Below are 26,620 nucleotides of genomic sequence, written 5' to 3' on the forward strand. Positions count from 1 at the left end.
GCATATCCCCATGTCCCCATATCCCCATATCCGCATATGCCCATATCCCCATGTCCCCTTATACCCATGTCCCTATATACCCAAATCCCCATGTCCCCATGTCCCCATATCCCCATATCACCATATTCCCATATCCCCATGTCCCCATATACCCATATCCCCATATCCCCATATCCCCATGTCCCCATATCCCCATATACCCATATCCCCATATCCCCATGTCCCCATATCCCCATGTCCCCATATCCCCATTTCCCCCATATCCCCATATCCCCATATCGCCATGTCTTCATATCCCCATATCCCCATAACCCCATATCCCCATATCCCCATGTCCCCATATCCCCATGTCCCCATATCCCCATATCCCCATATTCCCATATCCCCATGTCCGCATATCCCCATGTCCCCATGTCCCCATATCCCCATATCCCCATATCCACATATCCCCATATCCCCATGTCCCCATATGCCCATATTCCCATATCCCATGTCCCCATATCCCCATGTCCCCATATCCCCATGTCCCCATATCCCCATATCCCCATATCCCCATATCCCCATGTCCCCATGCCCCCATATCCCCATATCCCCATATCCCCATGTTACCATGTCCCCATATCCCCCATGTCCCCATATCCCGATATCCCCATATCCCCATATCCCATTATCCCCATGTTCCCATGTCCCCATATCCCCCATGTCTCCATATCCCTATATCCCCATCTCCCCATCTCCCCATATCCCCATATCCCCATCTCCCCGTGTCCCCATGTCCCCATATCCCCATATCCTCATATCCCCATATCCCCATGTCCCCATATCCCCATATCCCCATATCCCCATACCCCTATATCCCCATATCCCCATGTCCCCTTGTCCCCATGTCCCCATATCCCCCTATCCCCATATCCCCATATCCCCATATCCCCATATCCCCATGTCCCCATGTCCCCATGTCCCCATTTCCCCATGTCCCCATATCCCCATATACCCATATCCCCATGTCCCCATATCCCCATATCCCCATACCCCCATATCCCCATGTCCCCATGTCCCCATATCCCCATATCCCCATGTCCCCATGTCCCCATATCCCCCATTTCCCCATATCCCGATATCCCCATATCCCCATATCCCCATATCCCCATATCCCCATATCCCCATATCCCCATCTCCCCATGTCCCCATATCCCCATATACCCATGTCCACCTATGCCCATATCCCCATTTCCCCATATACCCAAATCCCCATGTCCCCATGTCCCCATGTCCCCATATTCCCATATCACCATATCCACATGTCCCCATATCCCCATATCCCCATATCCCCATATCCCCATGTCCCCATATCCCCATATCCCCATATCCCGATATCCCCATATCCCCATCTCCCCATGTCCCCATCTCCCCATGTCCCCCTATACCCAAATCCCCATGTCCCCATGTCCCCATATCCCCATGTCCCCATATCCCCAAATCCCCATGTCCCCAAATCCCCATATCCGCATATGCCCATGTCCCCAGGTCACCATATCCCCATGTCCCCATGTCCGCATATCCCCATATCCCCATATCATTATATCCCCATATCCCCATGTCAACATGTCCCCATATCCCCATATCCCCATATCCCCATGTCCCCATATCCCCATATCCCCATATTCCCCATATCCCCATATCACCATATCCCCCATATCCCCATATTCCCATATCCCCATATCCCCATCTCCCCATGTCCCCATATACCCATGTCCCCATATACCCATGTCCCCATGTCCCCATATCCCCATGTCCCCATATCCCCATATCCCCATGTCCCCAAATCCCCATATCCCCATATCCCCATGTCCCCATATCCCCATATACCCATATCCCCATGTTCCCATGTCCCCATATCCCCATATCCCCATGTTCCCATGTCCCCATATCCCCCATGTCCCCATATCCCGATATCCCCATATCCCCATATCCCGATATCCCCATATCCCCATATCCCCATCTCCCCATGTCCCCATATCCCCATATACCCATGTCCACCTATGCCCATATCCCCATGTCCCCATATACCCAAATCCCCATGTCCCCATGTCCCCATGTCCCCATATTCCCATATCCCCATATCCACATATCCCCATATCCCCATATCCCCATATCCCCATATCCCCATGTCACCATATCCCCATATCCCCATATCCCCATATCCCCATATCCCCATCTCCCCATGTCCCCATATACCCATGTCCCCATATACCCAAATCCCCATGTCCCCATGTCCCCATATCCCCATGTCCCCATATCCCCATAACCCCATGTCCCCAAATCCCCATATCCGCATATGCCCATGTCCCCAGGTCCCCATATCCCCATGTCCCCATGTCCGCATATCCCCATATACCCATATCATTATATCCCCATATCCCCATGTCAACATGTCCCCATATCCCCATATCCCCATATCCCCATGTCCCCATATCCCCATATCCCCATATTCCCCATATCCCCATATCACCATATCCCCCATATCCCCATATCCCCATATCCCCATATCCCCATCTCCCCATGTCCCCATATACCCATGTCCCCATATACCCATGTCCCCATGTCCCCATATCCCCATGTCCCCATATCCCCATATCCCCATGTCCCCAAATCCCCAGATCCCCATATCCCCATGTCCCCAGGTCACCATATCCCCATATCCCCATATTCCCATATAACCAAATCCCCATGTCCCTATGTCCCCATGTTCCCATGTCCCCATATCCCCATATCCCCATATCCCCATATCCCCATATACCCATGTCCCTAAATACCCAAATCCGCATGTCCCCATGTCCCCATATCCCCATATCACCATATTCCCATATCCCCATGTTGCCATATACCCATATCCCCATATCCCCATATCCCCATGTCCCCATATCCCCATATCCCCATATCCCCATATCCCCATGTCACAATATCCCCATGTCCCCATATCCCCATGTCCCCCATATCCCCATATCCCCATATCCCCATGTCTTCATATCCCCATATCCCCATATCCCCATAACCCCATATCCCCATATCCCCATTTCCCCATATTCCCATATCCCCATGTCCCCATGTCCCCATGTCCCCATATCCCCATATCCCCATATCCCCATGTCCCTATATCCGCATATCCCCATATCCCCATGTCCCCATATCCCCATGTCTCCATGTCCCCATATCCCCATATACCCAAATCCCCATGTCCCCATGTCCCCATGTCCCCATGTCCCCATATCCGATTATCCCCATGTCCCCATATCCCCATATCCGCATATGCCCATATCCCCATGTCCCCATATACACAAATCCCCATGTCCCCATGTCCCCATATCCCCATATCCCCATATTCCCATATCCCCATCTCCACATATCCCCATATCCCCATATCCCCATATCCCCATGTCCCCATGTCCCCATATCCCCATATCCCCATATCTCCATATCCCCATGTCCCCATGTCTCCATGTCCCCATGTCCCCATATCCCCATATCCCCATGTCCCCATATCCCCATATCCCCATATCCCCATATCCCCATATCCCCTTATCCCCATGTCCCCATATCCCCATATCCCCCATATCCCCATATCCCCATATCCCCCATATTCCCATGTCCCCAGTTCCCCATATCCCCATATCCCCATATCCCCATGTCCCCATGTCGCCATGTCCCCATGTCCCCATGTCCCCATGTCCCCATATCCATATATCCCCATATCCCCATATCCCCATATAACCAAATCCCCATGTCCCTATGTCCCCATGTCCCCATGTCCCCATAACCCCATATCCCCATATCCCCATATCCCCATATACCCATGTCCCTATATACCCAAATCCCCATGTCCCCATGTCCCCATATCCCCATATCACCATATTCCCATATCCCCATGTCCCCATATACCCATATCCCAATATCCCCATATCCCTATGTCCCCATATCCCCATATACCCATATCCCCATATCCCCATGTCCCCATATCCCCATGTCCCCATATCCCCATGTCCCCCATATCCCCATATCCCCATATCCCCATGTCTTCATATCCCCATATCCCCATAACCCCATATCCCCATATCCCCATGTCCCCATATCCCCATGTCCCCATATCCCCATATCCCCATATTCCCATATCCCCATGTCCGCATATCCCCATGTCCCCATGTCCCCATATCCCCATATCCCCATATCCACATATCCCCATATCCCCATGTCCCCATATGCCCATATTCCCATATCCCATGTCCCCATATCCCCATGTCCCCATATCCCCATGTCCCCATATCCCCATATCCCCATATCCCCATATCCCCATGTCCCCATGCCCCCATATCCCCATATCCCCATATCCCCATGTTCCCATGTCCCCATATCCCCCATGTCCCCATATCCCGATATCCCCATATCCCCATATCCCATTATCCCCATGTTCCCATGTCCCCATATCCCCCATGTCTCCATATCCCTATATCCCCATCTCCCCATCTCCACATATCCCCATATCCCCATCTCCCCATGTCCCCATGTCCCCATATCCCCGTATCCTCATATCCCCATATCCCCATGTCCCCATATCCCCATATCCCCATATCCCCATACCCCTATATCCCCATATCCCCATATCCCCATATCCCCATATCCCCATATCCCCATATCCCCATATCCCCATATCCCCATCTACCCATGTCCCCATATCCCCATATACCCATGTCCACCTATGCCCATATCCCCATTTCCCCATATACCCAAATCCCCATGTCCCCATGTCCCCATGTCCCCATATTCCCATATCACCATATCCCCATATCCCCATATCCCGATATCCCCATATCCCCATCTCCCCATGTCCCCATCTCCCCATGTCCCCATATACCCAAATCCCCATGTCCCCATGTCCCCATATCCCCATGTCCCCATATCCCCAAATCCCCATGTCCCCAAATCCCCATATCCGCATATGCCCATGTCCCCAGGTCACCATATCCCCATGTCCCCATGTCCGCATATCCCCATATCCCCATATCATTATATCCCCATATCCCCATGTCAACATGTCCCCATATCCCCATATCCCCATATCCCCATGTCCCCATATCCCCATATCCCCATATTCCCCATATCCCCATATCACCATATCCCCCATATCCCCATATTCCCATATCCCCATATCCCCATCTCCCCATGTCCCCATATACCCATGTCCCCATATACCCATGTCCCCATGTCCCCATATCCCCATGTCCCCATATCCCCATATCCCCATGTCCCCAAATCCCCATATCCCCATATCCCCATGTCCCCATATCCCCATATACCCATATCCCCATGTTCCCATGTCCCCATATCCCCATATCCCCATGTTCCCATGTCCCCATATCCCCCATGTCCCCATATCCCGATATCCCCATATCCCCATATCCCCATATCCCGATATCCCCATATCCCCATATCCCCATCTCCCCATGTCCCCATATCACCATATACCCATGTCCACCTATGCCCATATCCCCATGTCCCCATATACCCAAATCCCCATGTCCCCATGTCCTCATGTCCCCATATTCCCATATCCCCATATCCACATATCCCCATATCCCCATATCCCCATATCCCCATATCCCCATGTCACCATATCCCCATATCCCCATATCCCCATATCCCCATATCCCCATCTCCCCATGTCCCCATATACCCATGTCCCCATATACCCAAATCCCCATGTCCCCATGTCCCCATATCCCCATGTCCCCATATCCCCATAACCCCATGTCCCCAAATCCCCATATCCGCATATGCCCATGTCCCCAGGTCCCCATATCCCCATGTCCCCATGTCCGCATATCCCCATATACCCATATCATTATATCCCCATATCCCCATGTCAACATGTCCCCATATCCCCATATCCCCATATCCCCATGTCCCCATATCCCCATATCCCCATATTCCCCATATCCCCATATCACCATATCCCCCATATCCCCATATCCCCATATCCCCATATCCCCATCTCCCCATGTCCCCATATACCCATGTCCCCATATACCCATGTCCCCATGTCCCCATATCCCCATGTCCCCATATCCCCATATCCCCATGTCCCCAAATCCCCAGATCCCCATATCCCCATGTCCCCAGGTTACCATATCCCCATATCCCCATATTCCCATATAACCAAATCCCCATGTCCCTATGTCCCCATGTTCCCATGTCCCCATATCCCCATATCACCATATCCCCATATCCCCATATACCCATGTCCCTAAATACCCAAATCCGCATGTCCCCATGTCCCCATATCCCCATATCACCATATTCCCATATCCCCATGTTGCCATATACCCATATCCCCATATCCCCATGTCCCCATATCCCCATATCCCCATATCCCCATATCCCCATGTCACAATATCCCCATGTCCCCATATCCCCATGTCCCCCATATCCCCATATCCCCATATCCCCATGTCTTCATATCCCCATATCCCCATATCCCCATAACCCCATATCCCCATATCCCCATTTCCCCATATTCCCATATCCCCATGTCCCCATGTCCCCATGTCCCCATATCCCCATATCCCCATATCCCCATGTCCCTATATCCGCATATCCCCATATCCCCATGTCCCCATATCCCCATGTCTCCATGTCCCCATATCCCCATATACCCAAATCCCCATGTCCCCATGTCCCCATGTCCCCATGTCCCCATATCCGATTATCCCCATGTCCCCATATCCCCATATCCGCATATGCCCATATCCCCATGTCCCCATATACACAAATCCCCATGTCCCCATGTCCCCATATCCCCATATCCCCATATTCCCATATCCCCATCTCCACATATCCCCATATCCCCATATCCCCATATCCCCATGTCCCCATGTCCCCATATCCCCATATCCCCATATCTCCATATCCCCATGTCCCCATGTCTCCATGTCCCCATGTCCCCATATCCCCATATCCCCATGTCCCCATATCCCCATATCCCCATATCCCCATATCCCCATATCCCCTTATCCCCATGTCCCCATATCCCCCATATCCCCATATCCCCATATCCCCCATATTCCCATATCGCCAGTTCCCCATATCCCCATATCCCCATATCCCCATGTCCCCATGTCGCCATGTCCCCATGTCCCCATGTCCCCATGTCCCCATATCCATATATCCCCATATCCCCATATCCCCATATAACCAAATCCCCATGTCCCTATGTCCCCATGTCCCCATGTCCCCATAACCCCATATCCCCATATCCCCATATCCCCATATACCCATGTCCCTATATACCCAAATCCCCATGTCCCCATGTCCCCATATCCCCCATGTCTCCATATCCCTATATCCCCATCTCCCCATCTCCACATATCCCCATATCCCCATCTCCCCATGTCCCCATGTCCCCATATCCCCGTATCCTCATATCCCCATATCCCCATGTCCCCATATCCCCATATCCCCATATCCCCATACCCCTATATCCCCATATCCCCATTTCCCCATGTCCCCATGTCCCCATATCCCCATATCCCCATATCCCCATATCCCCATATCCCCATATCCCCATGTCCCCATGTCCCCATGTCCCCATTTCCTCATGTCCCCATATCCCCATATCCCCATGTACCCATATCCCCATGTCCCCATATACCCATATCCCCATATCCCCATATCCCCATGTCCCCATGTTCCCATATCCCCATATCCCCATGTCCCCATGTCCCCATATCCCCCATGTCCCCATATCCCGATATCCCCATATCCCCATATCCCCATATCCCCATATCCCCATATCCCCATCTACCCATGTCCCCATATCCCCATATACCCATGTCCACCTATGCCCATATCCCCATTTCCCCATATACCCAAATCCCCATGTCCCCATGTCCCCATGTCCCCATATTCCCATATCACCATATCCACATGTCCCCATATCCCCATATCCCCATATCCTCATATCCCCATGTCCCCATATCCCCACATCCCCATATCCCCATATCCCCATATCCCCATCTCCCCATGTCCCCATCTCCCCATGTCCCCATATACCCAAATCCCCATGTCCCCATGTCCCCATATCCCGATATCCCCATATCCCCATATCCCCATATCCCCATATCCCCATATCCCCATCTACCCATGTCCCCATATCCCCATATACCCATGTCCACCTATGCCCATATCCCCATTTCCCCATATACCCAAATCCCCATGTCCCCATGTCCCCATGTCCCCATATTCCCATATCACCATATCCACATGTCCCCATGTCCCCATCTCCCCATGTCCCCATATACCCAAATCCCCATGTCCCCATGTCCCCATATCCCCATGTCCCCATATCCCCATATCCCCATGTCCCCAAATCCCCATATCCGCATATGCCCATGTCCCCAGGTCACCATATCCCCATGTCCCCATGTCCGCATATCCCCATATCCCCATATCATTATATCCCCATATCCCCATGTCAACATGTCCCCATATCCCCATATCCCCATATCCCCATGTCCCCATATCCCCATATCCCCATATTCCCCATATCCCCATATCCCCATATCCCCCATATCCCCATATTCCCATATCCCCATATCCCCATCTCCCCATGTCCCCATATACCCATGTCCCCATATACCCATGTACCCATGTCCCCATATCCCCATGTCCCCATATCCCCATATCCCCATGTCCCCAAATCCCCATATCCCCATATCCCCATGTCCCCAGGTCACCATATCCCCAGATCCCCATATCCCCATGTCCCCATGTCGCCATGTCCCCATGTCCCCATATCCCCATGTCCCCATGTCCCCATATCCCCATATCCCCATATTCCCATATAACCAAATCCCCATGTCCCTATGTCCCCATGTTCCCATGTCCCCATATCCCCATATCCCCATATCCCCATATCCCCATATACCCATGTCCCTATATACCCGAATCCCCATGTCCCCATGTCCCCATATCCCCACATCACCATATTCCCATATCCCCATGTCCCCATATACCCATATCCCCATATCCCCATATCCCCATGTGCCCATATCCCCATATCTCCATATCCCCATATCCCCATATCCCCATGTCCCCATATCCCCATGTCCCCCATACCCCCATATCCCCATATCCCCATGTCTTCATATCCCCATATCCCCATATCCCCATAACCCCATATCCCCATATCCCCATATCCCCATATCCCCATGTCCCTATGTCCCCATATCCCCATATCCGCATATCCCCATGTCCACGTATCCCCATATCCCCATGTCCCCATGTCCGCATATCCCCATATCCCCATATCCCCATATCATCATATCCCCATATCCCCATGTCCCCATGTCCCCATATCCCCATGTCCCCATATACCCATATCCCCATATCCCCATATCCCCATGTCCCCATATACCCATGTCCCCATATCCCCATATCCCCATAGCCCCATGTCCCTATATCCGCATATCCCCATATCCCCATGTCCCCATATCCCCATGTCTCCATGTCCCCATATCCCCATATACCCAAATCCCCATGTCCCCATGTCCCCATGTCCCCATGTCCCCATATCCGCATATCCCCATGTCCCCATATCCCCATATCCGCATATGCCCATATCCCCATGTCCCCATATACCCAAATCCCCATGTCCCCATGTCCCCATATCCCCATATCCCCATATTCCCATATCCCCATCTCCACATATCCCCATATCCCCATATCCCCATATCCCCATGTCCCCATGTCCCCATATCCCCATATCCCCATATCTCCATATCCCCATGTCCCCATGTCTCCATGTCCCCATGTCCCCATATCCCCATATCCCCATGTCCCCATATCCCCATATCCCCATATCCCCATATCCCCTTATCCCCATGTCCCCATATCCCCATATCCCCCATATCCCCATATCCCCATATCCCCCATATTCCCATGTCCCCAGTTCCCCATATCCCCATATCCCCATATCCCCATGTCCCCATGTCGCCATGTCCCCATATCCCCATATCCCCATGTCCCCATGTCCCCATATCCCCATATCCCCATATCCCCATATAACCAAATCCCCATGTCCCTATGTCCCCATGTCCCCATGTCCCCATATCCCCATATCCCCATATCCCCATATCCCCATATACCCATGTCCCTATATACCCAAATCCCCATGTCCCCATGTCCCCATATCCCCATATCACCATATTCCCATATCCCCATGTCCCCATATACCCATATCCCCATATCCCCATATCCCCATGTCCCCATATCCCCATATACCCATATCCCCATATCCCCATGTCCCCATATCCCCATGTCCCCATATCCCCATGTCCCCCATATCCCCATATCCCCATATCCCCATGTCTTCATATCCCCATATCCCCATAACCCCATATCCCCATATCCCCATGTCCCCATATCCCCATGTCCCCATATCCCCATATCCCCATATTCCCATATCCCCATGTCCGCATATCCCCATGTCCCCATGTCCCCATATCCCCATATCCCCATATCCACATATCCCCATATCCCCATGTCCCCAAATGCCCATATTCCCATATCCCATGTCCCCATATCCCCATGTCCTCATATCCCCATGTCCCCATATCCCCATATCCCCATATCCCCATATCCCCATGTCCCCATGCCCCCATATCCCCATATCCCCATATCCCCATGTTCCCATGTCCCCATATCCCCCATGTCCCCATATCCCGATATCCCCATATCCACATATCCCAATTTCCCCATGTTCCCATGTCCCCATATCCCCCATGTCTCCATATCCCTATATCCCCATCTCCCCATCTCCCCATATCCCCATATCCCCATCTCCCCATGTCCCCATGTCCCCATATCCCCATATCCTCATATCCCCATATCCCCATGTCCCCATATCCCCATTACCCATATCCCCATACCCCTATATCCCCATATCCCCATGTCCCCATGTCCCCATGTCCCCATATCCCCATATCCCCATATCCCCATATCCCCATATCCCCATGTCCCCATGTCCCCATGTCCCCATTTCCCCATGTCCCCATATCCCCATATCCCCATATACCCATATCCCCATGTCCCCATATCCCCATATCCCCATATCCCCATATCCCCATATCCCCATGTCCCCATGTCCCCATATCCCCATATCCCCATGTCCCCATGTCCCCATATCCCCCATGTCCCCATATCCCGATATCCCCATATCCCCATATCCCCATATCCCCATATCCCCATATCCCCATATCCCCATCTCCCCATGTCCCCATATCCCCATATACCCATGTCCACCTATGCCCATATCCCCATTTCCCCATATACCCAAATCCCCATGTCCCCATGTCCCCATGTCCCCATATTCCCATATCACCATATCCACATGTCCCCATATCCCCATATCCCCATATCCCCATATCCCCATGTCCCCATATCCCCATATCCCCATATCCCCATATCCCCATATCCCCATCTCCCCATGTCCCCATATCCCCATGTCCCCATATCCCCATATCCCCATATCCCCAAATCCCCATATCCGCATATGCCCATGTCCCCAGGTCACCATATCCCCATGTCCCCATGTCCGCATATCCCCATATCCCCATATCATTATATCCCCATATCCCCATGTCAACATGTCCCCATATCCCCATATCCCCATATCCCCATGTCCCCATATCCCCATATCCCCATATTCCCCATATCCCCATATACCCATATCCCTATATACCCAAATCCCCATGTCCCCATGTCCCCATATACCCATATCCCCATATCCCCATATTCCCATGTCCCCATATCCCCATATCCCCATATCCCCATATCGCCATATCCCCATATACCCATATCCCTATATACCCAAATCCCCATGTCCCCATGTCCCCATATACCCATATCCCCATATCCCCATATCCCCATGTCCCCATATCCCCATATCCCCATATCCCCATATCCCCATGTCGCCATATCCCCATGTCCCCATATCCCCATATCCCCATAACCCCATATCCCCATATCCCCATGTCCCCATATCCACATATCCCCATATCCCCATATCCCCATATCCACATGTCCCCATATCCCCATATCCCCATATTCCCATGTCCCCATATCCCCATATCCCCATGTCCCCATGTCTGCATATACCCATATCCCCATATCATCATATCCCCATATCCCCATGTCCCCATGTCCCCATATCCCCATGTCCCCATATCCCCATGTCCCCATATCCACATATCCCCATATCACCATATTCCCAGATCCCCATGTCCCCATATCTCCATGTCCCCATATCCCCATATCCCCATGCCCCTATATCCGCATATCCCCATATCCCCATGTCCCCATATCCCCATATCGCCATATACCCATATCCCCATATCCCCATATCCCCATGTCCGCATATCCCCATATCCCCATATCCCCATAACCCCATATCCCCATATCCCCATGTCCCCATATCCCCATATCCCCATATCCCCATATCCACATGTCCCCATATCCCCATATCCCCATATCCCCATATCTCCATATCCCCATATCCCCCATATCCCCATATCCCCATATCCCCATATCCCCATATCCCCATATCCCCATGTCACCATGTCCCCATGTCCCCATATCCCCATATCCCCATATCCCCATATCCCCATGTCCCCATGCCCCGTATCCCCATGTCAACATGTCCTCATATCCCCATGTCGCCATGTCCTCATGTCCCCATATCCCCATATCCCCATATCCCCATGTCCCCATGTCCCCATATCCCCATATCCCCATATCCCCATATACCCATATCCCTATATACCCAAATCCCCATGTCCCCATGTCCCCATATACCCATATCCCCATATCCCCATATCCCCATGTCCCCATATCCCCATATCCCCATATCCCCATATCCCCATGTCGCCATATCCCCATGTCCCCATATCCCCATGTCCCCCATATCCCCATATCCCCATAACCCCATATCCCCATATCCCCATGTCCCCATATCCACATATCCCCATATCCCCATATCCCCATATCCACATGTCCCCATATCCCCATATCCCCATATTCCCATGTCCCCATATCCCCATATCCCCATGTCCCCATGTCTGCATATACCCATATCCCCATATCATCATATCCCCATATCCCCATGTCCCCATGTCCCCATATCCCCATGTCCCCATATCCCCATGTCCCCATATCCACATATCCCCATATCACCATATTCCCAGATCCCCATGTCCCCATATCTCCATGTCCCCATATCCCCATATCCCCATGCCCCTATATCCGCATATCCCCATATCCCCATGTCCCCATATCCCCATATCGCCATATACCCATATCCCCATATCCCCATATCCCCATGTCCGCATATCCCCATATCCCCATATCCCCATAACCCCATATCCCCATATCCCCATGTCCCCATATCCCCATATCCCCATATCCCCATATCCACATGTCCCCATATCCCCATATCCCCATATCCCCATATCTCCATATCCCCATATCCCCCATATCCCCATATCCCCATATCCCCATATCCCCATATCCCCATATCCCCATGTCACCATGTCCCCATGTCCCCATATCCCCATATCCCCATATCCCCATATCCCCATGTCCCCATGCCCCGTATCCCCATGTCAACATGTCCTCATATCCCCATGTCGCCATGTCCTCATGTCCCCATATCCCCATATCCCCATATCCCCATGTCCCCATGTCCCCATATCCCCATATCCCCATATTCCCATATACACATAACCCCATATCCCCATATCCCCATGTCCCCATATCCCCATATCCCCATATCCCCATATCCTCATGTCCCCATACCCCCATATTCTCATATCCCATGTCCCCATATCCCCATGTCCCCATATCCCCATATCCCCATATTCCCATATCTCCATATCCCCATATCCCCCATATCCCCATATCCCCATATCCCCATATCCACATATCCCCATATCCCCATATCCCCATGTCACCATGTCCCCATGTCCCCATATCCCCATATCCCCATATCCCCATGTCCCCATGCCCCCATATTCCCATATCCTATGTCCCCATATCCCCATGTCCCCATATCCCCATGTCCCCATATCCCCATATCCCCATATCCCCATATCCCCATGTCCCCATGTCCCCATATCCCCATATCCCCATATCCATATGTTCCCATGTCCCCTTATCCCCCATGTCCCCATATCCCGATATCCCCATATCCCCATGTCCCCATGTCCCTATATCCCCATATCCCCATGTCCCCATATGCCCGTGTCCCCCTGTCCCCGTGTCCCTGTGCCCCCGTGTCCCGATATCCCCATATCCCCATGTCCCCATATCCCCATGTCCCCATGTCGCCATATCCCCATGTCCCCATATTCCCATATCCCCATATCCCCATATCTCCATATCCCCATATCCCCATAACCCCATATCCCCATGTCTCCATATCCCCATATCCCCATGTCCCCACATCCCCATATCCCCATATCTCCATATCCCCCATGTCCCCATATCCACATATCCCCATGTTCCCATATCCCCATATCCCCATATCCCCATATCCACATACCTCCATATCCGCATATCCCCATATCCGCATATCTCCATATCCCCATGTCCACATATCCCCATATCCCCGTGAACCCATATCCCCATATCCCCATGTCCCCACATCCCCAAATCCCCATATCCCCATGCCCCCATATCCCCATATCCCCATATCCCCATGTCCCCACATCCTCAATTCCCCATATCCCCATATCCCCATATCCCCATGTCCCCATATCCCCATATCCACATATCCCCATGTCCCCATATCCCGATGTCCCCATGTCCCCATGTCCCCATGTCCCCATATCCCCATATCCCCATATCCCCATGTCCCCATATCCCCATGTCCCCATGTCCCCATGTCCCCATGTCCCCATATCCCCATGCCCCCATATCCTCATATCCCCATATCCCCATATCCCCATGTCTTCATATCCCCATATCCCCATATCCCCTTATCCCCATGTCCCCATATCCCCATATCCCCATATCCCAATATCCCCATGTCCCCATATCCCCATATCCCCATATCCCCATGTCCCCATATCCCCATGTCCCCATGTCCCCATGTCCCCATATCCCCATATCCCCATATCCCCATGTCCCCATGTCCCCATATCCCCATGTCCCCATGTCCCCATGTCCCCATATCCCCATATCCCCATATCCCCATGTCCCCATATCCCCATATCCCCATATCACCATATTCCCATATCCCAATGTCCCCATATCCCCATATCCCCATATCCCCATGTCCCCATATCCCCATATACCCATATCCCCATATCCCCATGTCCCCATATCCCCATATCCCCATGTCCCCATATCCCCATATCCCCACATCCCCATGTCCCCATATCCCCATGTCTCCATATCCCCATGTCCCCATGTCCCCATATCCCCATATCCCCATATCCCCATGTCCCCATATCCCCATATCCCCATATCCCCATATCCCCATATCCCCATGTCCCCATGTCCCCATATCCCCATATCCCCATATCCCCATATCCCCATGTCCCCATGTCCCCATATCCCCATATCCCCATTTCCCCATGTCCCCATATCCCCATATCCCCCATGTCCCCATGTCCCCATATCCCCATATCCCCCATATCCCCATATCCCCATGTCCCCATATCCCCATATCCCCATATCCCCATATCTCCATGTCCCCATATCCCCATATCCCCATGTCCCCATGTCCCCATGTCCCCATATCCGCATATCCCCATATCCCCATGTACCCATATCCCCATATCGCCATATCCCCATATCCCCATATCCCCATATCCACATGTCCGCATATCCCCATATCCACATATCCCCATATCCCCATATCCCCATATCCCCGTGTCCCCGTATCCCCATATCCCCATATCCCCATATCCCCATATCCCTATGTCCCCATGTCCCCATATCCCCATATCCCCATGTCCCCATGTCGCCATATCCCCATATCCCCATGGCCCCATATCCCCATATCCCCATATCACCATATCCCCATGTCCCCATGTCCCCATGTCCCCATATCCGCATATCCCCATATCCCCATATCCACATGTCCCCATGTCCCCATATCCCCATATCCCCATGTCCCCATGTCCCCATATCCCCATATCCCCCATGTCCCCAGGTCCCCATATCCCCATCTCCCCCATATCCCCATATCCCCATGTCCCCATATCCCCATATCCCCATATCCCCATATATCCATGTCCCCATATCCCCACATCCCCACGTCCCCATGTCCCCATATCCGCATATCCCCATATCCCCATGTCCCTATATCCCCATATCGCCATATCCCCATATCCCCATATCCCCATATCCCCATATCCCCATGTCCGCATATCCCCATATCCACATATCCCCATATCCCCATATCCCCATATCCCCGTGTCCCCGTATCCCCATATCCCCATATCCCCATATCCCCATATCCCCATGTCCCCATATCCACATGTCCCCATATCCCCATATCCCCATATCCCCATATCCCCATTTCCCCGTATCCCCATATCCCCATATCCCCATGTCCCCATGTCCCCATAGCCCCTTATCCCCATATCGCCATGTCCCCATATCCCCATGTCCCCATATCTCCATATCCCCCATATCCCCATATTTCCATGTCCGCTTATCCCCATGTCGCCATGTCCCCATAGCCCAATATCCCCATTTCGCCGTCCCCATATCCCCATGTCCCCATATCTCCATATCCCCCATATCCCCATATCCCCATGTCCCCATATCCCCATATCCCCATATCCCCATATCCCCATATTTCCATGTCCGCATATCCCCATGTCCCCATATCCCCATGTCCCCATGTCCCCATATCCCCATGTTCCCATATCCCCATATCCCCATATCCCCATATCTCCATATCCCCATATCCCCATATCCCCATGTCTCCAAAACCCCATATCCCCATGTCCCCACATCCCCATATCCCCATATCTCCATATCCCCCATGTCCCCATATCCACATATTCCCATGTCCCCATATCCCCATATCCCCATATCCCCATATCCCCATATCTCCATATCCGCATATCTCCATATCCCCATGTCCCCATATCCCCATATCCCCATGACCCAATATACCCATGTCCCCATGTCTCCACATCCCCAAATCCCCATATCCCCATGCCCCCATATCCACATATCCCCATATCCCCATATCCCCATATCCCCATGTCCACATATCCCCATATCCTCATGTCCCCATATCCCGATGTCCCCATGTTCCCATGTCCCCATGTCCCCATATCCCCATATCCCCATATCCCCATGTCCCCATATCCCCATATCCCCATGTCCCCATGTCCCCATGTCCCCATATCCCCATATCCCCCATGCCCCCATATCCCCATATCCCCATATCCCCATGTCCCCATCTCTTCATATCCCCATATCTCCATATCCCCATATCCCCATATCCCCATATCCCCATGTCCCCATATCCCCATATCCCCACATCCCCATATCCCCAAGTCCCCATATCCCCATATCCCCATACCCCCACATCCCCATATCCCCATATCTCCATATCCCCCATGTCCCCATATCCACATATCCCCATGTCCCCATATCCCCATATCCCCATATCCCCATATTCCCATATCCCCATGTCCGCATATTCCCATGTCCCCATGTCCCCATATCCCCATATCCCCATATTCCCATATCCCCATGTCCCCATATCCCCATATTCCCATATCCCATGTCCCCATATCCCCATGTCCCAATGTACCCATATCCCCATATCCCCATATCCCCATGTCCCCATATTCTCATATCCCCATATCCCCATATCCCCATGTCCCCATCTCCCCATATCCCCATGTCCCCATGTCCCGATGTCCCCATATCCCCATATCCCCATATCCCTATATCCACATATCCCCATATCCCCATATCTCCATGTCTCCATGTCCCCATATCCCCATGTCCCCAAATCCCCATATCCCCATATCCCCATATCCCCATGTCCCCATGTCCCCATATCCCCATATCCCCATATCCCCATATTCCCATGCCCTCATATCCCCCATGTCCCCATATCCCGATATCCCCATATCCCCATATCCCCATGTCCCCATATCCCCATATCCCCATGTCCCCATGTCCCCATGTCCCCATATCCCCATATCCCCATATCCTCATATCCGGATGTCCCCATGTCCCCATATCCCCCATATCCCCCATATCCCCCATATCGCCATATCCCCATATCCCCATGTCCCCATATCCCCATATCCCCATATCCCCATATCCGCATGTCGCCATATCCCCATGTCCCCATGTCCCAATGTCCCCATGTTCCCATGTCCCTATATCCCCATGTCCCCATGTCCCCATATCCCCATTTCCCCATATCCCCATGTCCCCACATCCCCATATCCCCATATCTCCATATCCCCCATGTCCCCATATCCACATATCCCCATGTCCCCATATCCCCATATCCCCATATCCCCATATCCCCATATCTCTATATCCGCATATCCCCATATCTCCATATCCCCATGTCCCCATATCCCATATCCCCATGTCCCCATATCCCCATGTCCCCACATCCCCATATCACCATATCCCCATGCCCCCATATCCCCATATCCCCATATCCCCATGTCCCCATATCCCCATATCCCCATCTCCCCATGTCCCCATATCCCCATATCACCATATCCCCATGTCCCCATATCCCAATGTCCCCATGACCCCATGTCCCCATATCCCCATATCCCCATATCCCCATGTCCCCATATCCCCATATCCCCATATCCCCATATCCCCATGTCCCCATGTCCCCATATCCCCTTGTCCCCATATCCCCCTATCCCCATATCCCCATATCCCGATGCCCCCATGTTTCATGTCCCTATATCCCCATGTCTCCATGTCCCCATATCCCCATTTCCCCATATCCCCATATCGCCATGTCCCCATATCCCCATGTCCCCATGTCCCCATATCCCCATGTCCCCATATCCCCATATCCCCATATCTCCGTTTCCCCATATCCCCATATCCCCATATCCCCATGTCTCCATATCCCCATATCCATATACCCATGTCCCCATATCCCCATATCCCCATGTCCCCACATCCCCATATCCCCATATCTCCATATCCCCCATGTCCCCATTTCCACATATCCCCATGTCCCCATATCCCCATATCCCCATATCCCCATATCTCCATATCCGCATATCCCCATATCTCCATATCCCCAAGTCCCCATATCCCCATATCCCCATGTCCCCATATCCCCATATCCCCATGTTCCCACATCCCCATATCCCCATATACCCATGCCCCCATCTCCCCATATCCCCATATCCCCATGTCCCCATATCCCCATATCCCCATCTCCCCATGTCCCCATGTCCCCATGTCCCCATATCCCCATATCCCCATATCCCCATGTCCCCATATCCCCATGTCCACATGTCCCCATGTCCCCATGTCCCCATGTCCCCATATCCCCATATCCCCATCTCCCCATGTCCCCATGTCCCCATGTCCCCATATCCCCATATCCCCATATCCCCATGTACCCATATCCCCATGTCCACATGTCCCCATGTCCGCATGTCCCCATGTCCCCATATCCCCATGTCCCCATATCCCCATATCCCCATATCCCCATATCCCCATGTCCCCATGTCCCCATATCCCCTTGTCCCCATATCCAAATATCCCCATATCCCCATATCCCGATGTCCCCATGTTCCCATGTCCCTATATCCCCATGTCCCCATGTCCCCATATCCCCATTTCCCCATATCCCCATATCGCCATGTCCCCATATCGCCTTGTCCCCATATCCCCATGTCCCCATGTCCCCATATCCCCATGTCCCCATATCCCCATATCCCCATATCTCCGTATCCCCATATCCCCATATGCCCATATCCCCATGTCTCCATATCCCCATATCCCCATATCCCCATGTCCCCATATCCCCATATCCCCATGTCCCCACATCCCCATATCCCCATATCTCCATATCCCCCATGTCCCCATATCCACATATCCCCATGTCCCCATATCCCCATATCCCCATGTCCCCACATCCCCATATCCCCATATACCCATGCCCCCATATCCCCATATCCCCATATCACCATGTCCCCATATCCCCATATCCCCATCTCCCCATGTCCCCATATCCCCATATCCCCATGTCCCCATGTCCCCATATCCCCATATCCCCATATCCCCATGTCCGCATATCCCCATGTCCCCATGTCCCCATATCCCCATACCCCCATATCCCCATGTCCCCATATCCCCATGTCCACATGTCCCCATGTCCCCATGTCCCCATGTCCCCATGTCCCCATATCCCCATATCCCCATATCTCCATAACCCCCATCTCCCCATATCCCCATATCCCCATGTCCCCATATCCCCATATCCCCATATCCCCATGTCCCCATGCCCCCATATTCCCATATCCCCATATCCCCATATCCCCATATCCCCATATCCCCATGTCCCCATGCCCCCATATCCCCATATCCCCCATGTCCCCATATCCCGATATCCCCATATCCGCATGTCCCCATGTCACTATATCCCCATATCCCCATGTCCCCATATGCCCGTGTCCCCCTGTCCCCGTGTCCCTGTGCCCCCGTGTCCCCATATCCCCATATCCCCATGTCCCCATATCCCCATGTCCCCATGTCCCCATGTCCCCATATTCCCATATCCCCATATCCCCATATCTCCATATCCCCATATCCCCATAACCCCATATCCCCATGTCTCCATATCCCCATATCCCCATGTCCCCACATCCCCATATCCCCATATCTCCATATCCCCCATGTCCCCATATCCACATATCCCCATTTTCCCATATCCCCATATCCCCATATCCCCATATCCACATACCTCCATATCCGCATATCCCCATATCCGCATATCTCCATATCCCCATGTCCCCATATCCCCATATCCCCATGTCCCCACATCCCCAAATCCCCATATCCCCATGCACCCATATCCCCATATCCCCATATCCCCATGTCCCCACATCCTCAAATCCCGATATCCCCATTTCCCCATATCCCCATATCCCCATATCCCCATGTCCCCATATCCACATATCCACATATCCCCATGTCCCCATGTCCCGATGTCCCCATGTCCCCATGTCCCTATGTCCCCATATCCCCATATCCCCATATCCCCATGTCCCCATATCCCCATGTCCCCATGTCCCCATGTCCCCATGTCCACATGTCCCCATGCCCCCATATCCCCATATCCCCATATCCCCATATCCCCATGTCTTCATATCCCCATATCCCCATATCCCCATATCCCCATGTCCCCATATCCCCATATCCCCATATCCCAATATCCCCATGTCCCCATATCCCCATTTCCCCATATCCCCATGTCCCCATATCCCCATGTCCCCATGTCCCCATGTCCCCATATCCCCATATCCCCATATCCCCATGTCCCCATATCCCCATATCCCCATATCCCCATATCCCCATGTCGCCATATCCCCATGTCCCCATGTCCCCATATCCCCATATCCCCATGTCCCCATGTCCCCATGTCCCCATGTCCCCATATCCCCATATCCCCATGTCCCCATGTCCCCATATCCCCATATCCCCATATCCCTATGTCCCCATGTCCCCATATCCCCATATCCCCATATCCCCATATCCCCATATCCCCATGTCCCCATGTCCCCATATCCCCATATCCCCATTTCCCCATGTCCCCATATCCCCATATCCCCATGTCCCCATGTCCCCATATCCCCATATCCCCATTTCCCCATGTCCCCATATCCCCATATCCCCCATGTCCCCATGTCCCCATATCCCCATATCCCCCATATCCCCATATCCCCATATCCCCATATCTCCATGTCCCCATATCCCCATATCCCCATGTCCCCATGTCCCCATATCCGCATATCCCCATATCCCCATGTCCCCATATCCCCATATCGCCATATCCCCCATATCCCCATATCCCCATGTCCCCATATCCCCATATCCCCATATCTCCATGTCCCCATATCCCCATATCCCCATGTCCCCATGTACACATATCCGCATATCCCCATATCCCCATGTCCCCATATCCCCATATCCCCATATTTCCATGTCCGCATAGCCCCACGTCCCCATATCCCCATGTCCCCATTTCCCCATATCCCCATGTCCCCATATCCCCATATCCCCATATCCCCATATCCCCATGGCCCCGTATCCCCATATCCCCATATCCCCATATCCCCATGTCCCCATGTCCCCATAGCCCCATATCCCCATATCGCCATGTCCCCATATCCCCATGTCCCCATATCTCCATATCCCCCATATCCCCATATCCCCATGTTCCCATATCCCCATATCCCCATATCCCCATATCCCCATATTTCCATGTCCGCATATCCCCATGTCCCCATATCCCCATGTCCCCATGTCCGCATATCCCCATGTCCCCATATCCCCATATCCCCATATCCCCATATCTCCATATCCCCATATCCCCATATCCCCATATCCCCATGTCTCCAAAACCCCATATCCCCATGTCCCCACATCCCCATATCCCCATATCTCCATATCCCCCATGTCCCCATATCCACATATCCCCATGTCCCCATATCCCCATATCCCCATATCCCCATATCTCCATATCCGCATATACCCATCTCCGCATATCTCCATATCCCCATGTCCCCATATCCCCATATCCCCATGACCCCATATACCCATGTCCCCATGTCCCCACATCCCCAAATCCCCATATCCCCATGCCCCCATATCCACATATCCCCATATCCCCATATCCCCATATCCCCATGTCCCCATATCCCCATATCCCCATGTCCCCATATCCCGATGTCCCCATGTCCCCATGTCCCCATGTCCCCATATCCCCATATCCCCATATCCCCATATCCCCATGTCTCCAAAACCCCATATCCCCATGTCCCCACATCCCCATATCCCCATATCTCCATATCCCCCATGTCCCCATATCCACATATCCCCATGTTCCCATATCCCCATATCCCCATATCCCCATATCCCCATATCTCCATATCCGCATATACCCATCTCCGCATATCTCCATATCCCCATATCCCCATATCCCCATGTCCCCATATCCCCATATCCCCATGTCCCCATATCCCGATGTCCCCATGTCCCCATGTCCCCATGTCCCCATATCCCCATATCCCCATATCCCCATGTCCCCATATCCCCATATCCCCATGTCCCCATGTCCCCATGTCCCCATATCCCCATATCCCCCATGCCCCCATATCCCCATATCCCCATATCCCCATGTCCCCATGTCTTCATATCCCCATATCTCCATATCCCCATGTCCCCATATCCCCATATCCCCACATCCCCACATCCCCAAGTCCCCATATCCCCATACCCCCATGTCCCCATATCCCCATATCCCCATGTCCCCATGTCGCCATATCCCCATATCCCCATATCCTCATATCCCCATCTCCCCATGTCCCCATGTCCCCATATCCCCATATCCCCATATCCCCATGTCCCCATATCCCCATGTCCCCATATCCCCATATCCCCATGTCCCCATGTCCCCATATCCCCATGTCCCCATGTCCCCATGTCCCCATATCCCCATATCCCCATATCCCCATGTCCCCATATCCCCATATCCCCATATCCCCATATCCCCATATCCCCATATCCCCATGTCCCCATATCCCCATTTCCCCATATCCCCATATCCCCATATCCCCATATCCCCATATCCCCATATCCCCATGTCCCCATATCCCCATATCCCCATATCCCCATGTCCACATATCCCCCATGTCCCAATGTCCCCATATCCCCATATCCCCCATATCCCCATATCCCCATGTCCCCATATCCCCATATCCCCATATCCCCATATCTCCATGTCCCCATATCCCCATATCCCCATGTCGCCATGTCCCCATATCCGCATATCCGCATATCCCCATATCCCCATATCCCCATATCCCCATATCCCCATATCCCCATATCCACATATCCCCATATCACCATGTCTCCATGTCCCCATATCCCCATGTCCCCATATCCCCATATCCCCATATCCCCATATCCCCATGTCCCTATGTCCCCATATCCCCATATCCCCATATCCCCATGTTCCCATGCCCTCATATCCCCCATGTCCCCATATCCCGATATTCCCATATCCCCATATCCCCATGTCCCCATATCCCCATATCCCCATGTCCCCATGTCCCCATGTCCCCATATCCCCATATCCCCATAACCCCATATCCGGATGTCCCCATGTCCCCATATCCCCCATATCCCCATATCCCCCATATCGCCATATCCCCATATCCCCATGTCCCCATATCCCCATATCCCCATATCCCCATATCCGCATGTCGCCATATCCCCATGTCCCCATATCACCATGTCCCCATGTCCCCATATCCCCATATACCCATGTCCCCGTGTCCCCGTTTACCCGTGTCCCTGTGCCCCCGTGTCCCCATATCCCCATATCCCCATATCCCCATATCAACATGTCCCCATATCCCCATATCCCCATAACCCCATGTCCCCATGTTCCCATGTCCTCATATCCCCCATGTCCCCATATCCCGATATCCCCATATCCCCATATCCCCATGTCCCCATATCCCCATATCCCCATGTCCCCATGTCCCAATGTCCCCATGTTCCCATGTCCCTATATCCCCATGTCCCCATGTCCCCATATCCCCATTTCCCCATATTCCCATATTCCCATATCCCCATGTCCCCATATCCCCATGTCCCCATGTCCGCATACCCCATGTCCCCATATCCCCATATCCCCATATCTCCGTATCCCCATATCCCCATATCCCCATATCCCCATGTCTCCATATCCCCATTTCCCCATATCCCCATGTCCCCATATCCCCATATCCCCATGTCCCCACATCCCCATATCCCCATATCTCCTTATCCCCCATGTCCCCATATCCACATATCCCCATGTCCCCATATCCCCATATCCCCATATCCCCATATCCCCATATCTCCATATCCGCATATCCCCATATCTCCATATCCCCATGTCCCCATATCCCCATATCCCCATGTCCCCATATCCCCATATCCCCATGTGCCCACATCCCCATGCCCCCATATCCCCATATCCCCATATCCCCATGTCCCCATATCCCCATATCCCCATCTCCCCATGTCCCCATATCCCCATATCACCATATCCCCATGTCCCCATATCCCAATGTCCCCATGTCCCCATGTCCCCATATCCCCATATCCCCATGTCCCCATGTCCCCATATCCCCATATCCCCATATCCCCATATCCCCATATCCCCATGTCCCCATGTCCCCATATCCCCTTGTCCCCATATCCCCATATCCCCCTATCCCCATATCCCGATGTCCCCATGTTCCCATGTCCCTATATCCTCATGTCTCCATGTCCCCATATCCCCATTTCCCCATATCCCCATATCGCCATGTCCCCAAATCCCCATGTCCCCATGTCCCCAAATCCCCATATCTCCGTATCCCCATATCCCCATATCCCCATATCCCCATGTCTCCATATCCCCATATCCCCATATCCCCATGTCCCCATATCCCCATATCCCCATGTCCCCACAAACCCATATCCCCATATCTCCATATCCCACATGTCCCCATATCCACATATCCCCATGTCCCCATATCCCCATATCCCCATATCTCCATATCCGCATATCCCCATATCTGCATATCCCCATGTCCCCATATCCCCATATCCCCATGTCCCCATATCCCCATATCCCCATGTTCCCACATCCCCATATCCCCATATACCCATGCCCCCATATCCCCATATCCCCATATCCCCATGTCCCCATATCCCCATATCCCCATCTCCCCATGTCCCCATGTCCCCATGTCCCCATATCCCCATATACCCATGTCCCCATATCCCCATGTCCACATGTCCCCATGTCCCCATGTCCCCATGTCCCCATTTCCCCATATCCCCATGTCCCCATATCCCCATATCCCCATGTTCCCACATCCCCATATCCCCATATACCCATGCCCCCATATCCCCATATCCCCATATCCCCATGTCCCCATATCCCCATATCCCCATCTCCCCATGTCCCCATGTCCCCATGTCCCCATATCCCCATATCCCCATATCCCCATGTCCACATGTCCCCATGTCCCCATGTCCCCATATCCCCATATCCCCATGTCCCCATATCCCCATATCCTCATATCCCCATATCCCCATATCCCCATGTCCCCATGTCCCCATATGCCCTTGTCCCCATATCCCATTATCCCCATATCCCGATGTCCCCATGTTCCCATGTCCCTATATCCCCATGTCCCCATGTCCCCATATCCCCATTTCCCCATATCCCCATATCGGCATGTCCCCATATCCCCATGTCCCCATGTCCCCATATCCC

This window comes from Pristiophorus japonicus, unplaced genomic scaffold, assembly GCF_044704955.1.
Source record: "Pristiophorus japonicus isolate sPriJap1 unplaced genomic scaffold, sPriJap1.hap1 HAP1_SCAFFOLD_62, whole genome shotgun sequence".
NCBI classification, from domain to species: Eukaryota; Metazoa; Chordata; class Chondrichthyes; family Pristiophoridae; genus Pristiophorus; species Pristiophorus japonicus.